The sequence below is a fragment of the Callospermophilus lateralis genome, chromosome 2, assembly GCF_048772815.1.
Source record: "Callospermophilus lateralis isolate mCalLat2 chromosome 2, mCalLat2.hap1, whole genome shotgun sequence".
Classification (NCBI taxonomy): domain Eukaryota; kingdom Metazoa; phylum Chordata; class Mammalia; order Rodentia; family Sciuridae; genus Callospermophilus; species Callospermophilus lateralis.
In genome coordinates, this window is record NC_135306.1 from 157,975,808 (window position 1) to 157,978,265 (window position 2,458).

A 2,458-nucleotide genomic window follows, 5' to 3' on the forward strand; every position below is an offset into this window, starting at 1 on the left:
AAGGGGGGGAGGGAGAGAATGGAACAACAACAGATGAGGTAGAGAGGGAAGATGGGAGGGGAGAGGAGGGGGGATAGTAGGGGATAGGAAAGACAGCAGAATACAACAGTCACTAATATGGCATTATGTAAACATTGTGAATGTATAACTGATGTGATTCTGCAATTTGTATTTGGGGTAAAAATGGAAAAGCATAACTCACATGAATCAAATGTATGAAAGATGAAAAAAGTAAATAAATAAAAAAAATTAAAAAAAAATTACATTTGTTTCCCCCAATAAAACACCAAAAAGAATTATTTTTTGTTATAAACAAAATATCTGAGGGCAATTGAAATGGTAATACAAAGAAAGTCTCTAAAACAGTATGTAAGTGAAAATGATACCAACACTGGCAGGTGAGAACTCAGGAAACTTCCCATGTAGTTCTCTAATCAACAACATTACACAAAAATTCATAAAAGCACCAAGAGAAATATAGTTTGAACCCCCCAAAATAAAGATAATTTTAGTCTTTTCTGGAACCAAATTTTACTCCAGAAATAAAAATCACACCACCATGTTGGTCTCTTGAAGCTCTGTCAGTGAGGCTCAGTAGGCCCTCAAGTGAAACTGAAGTAGTGACAATCATTTTGAAAGGTAACCTATTACATTTCCTAGTACTCCTAAAATAATAGCTATTAAAATATATAAGCACCAAACTACTCATCCTATCAATGCTATCAGTCCATCACACAGAAATAAAAGCATCAATACATAGAAACCTATTGAACTAGATATTTATTAAAGCATCATCTTAGTCACAATACTCTGATAGTAACCTTGATGCCCATAATAGAGAAAGGCATGAATAGACTGTTGTATCATGTGTTGTGCAAACTTCTTTATCTTTTAAGAACAAATGACAAGACTACAATATTAAAAGAGAAGGATCTCCTGATATAGTTTCAAACTCAACAAATTCAACAGTGTGAACACACTAATATCAAGAAATGGAATCTGTTTTCATCATTTGTTAAATTCAAATAGAGTTCACTTGGGGAATGAGCAAATCTCACATGGCTTCTCAACAAGTCAGACTGTGTGTAAAACCACCGCTCTCTGCCATAATTTCACCAAAGCCCTTTTCATCTCATGGTTTCGCAGGCTGTAGATAAGGGGATTCAGCAGGGGTGTGAGCAATGTGTAAGCCAATGACATCAGTTTCTTGGTAGCTGGTGAGTAGCTGGATTTGGGCTGTAAATAAGTCATACTGGCTGTGCCATAGAAGAGGGTGACTGATGTGACATGAGAGGCACAGGTGGAAAAGACCTTTTGCCTCCCAGTTGTTGATGGCATCTTCAGGATGGCAAAGAGAATTCAAAGGTAAGATAAGAGTATCAGCAAGAAAGGAACCAAAACAATCAAAATGGTGCCTATGAAGGCATAGTTTTCAAAAAGAAGGTATCTGCACATACCAGTTCCAGCACTGGGGATATCTCACAGAACAGATGATTGATTTCATTGGGGCCACAAAAGGGAAAACTAAATACCCATGTGGTCTGCACAGTAGCCACCATGATCCCTGACACCCAAGAGAACATTGCTAATTTCATAAACACTCTCTTGTTCATAATCATGGGGTAGGTCAGAGGATGGCAGCAAATCGGTCATAAGTCATTGCCCCTAGCAGTAAACATTTGGTCACACCAAAAAATAGAATGAAATACATCTGTGCAAAACAGGCCACAAAAGAAATTACAGTTCTCTCAGTAGTCAGGACCACCAGCATTTCAGGCATGATGGCTAAACTGAAACTCACTTCCACCACAGATAAATTCTGCAGGAACAGGTACATGGTGATGTGGAGGGTCTGGTCCAGAAATATTGCAGCTATGATGATGACATTTCCCATCAGGGTCACCAGATAAATAACCAAGAAAACCCCAAAGATCTGCTTTTGGAGTTCAGGAAAGTTACAGAAGCCCAAGAGGATGAATTCAAACACAGAGCTTTGATTTTGTCTTCTTATTGTACTGCTAGAGCCCTATATTGTTTTTACAGACATAGTAAATGAAAATTGACATTACAGTCCAGATGTTGAGAAATCAAGTCTGTTCTTTGTGTCAGAAGATATAATGACACACACATTTTGAGAGAACATCAGGTTGGCAGTTTTGAATAACTCATAACAGTGAATCTTTAAAATAAGAAGTGAAGAATTTTAGCTTGGAAATCTTATTTAAAATGTACAGAATAATAGCAGATATTCTCTGGTAACTTTTTTGCTCTGTAGCAAAAAATTAAATCTATTCTTAAAGCATGTATGAATGTTGTATTATTTAGAATCCATTGTCCACTACATTAATGTATGCATCTGTGTTCTTTTTAATTTTATCATCATATGTGCATTTTAAAATAGAATTCCAAATTAGACAAATAGCAATAAATGCAGAAAAAATAAAATTAATTATAATTC

General features: G+C 36.1%; 1 pseudogene; it reads right to left on the bottom strand.

Annotated features, from left to right (window-relative positions):
- Nucleotides 1-1,074: 1,074 nt before the first annotated feature.
- On the bottom strand, nt 1,075-2,047 carry LOC143641394 (olfactory receptor 10A3-like; annotated as a pseudogene).
- Between the last annotated feature and the right edge of the window lie 411 nt (nt 2,048-2,458).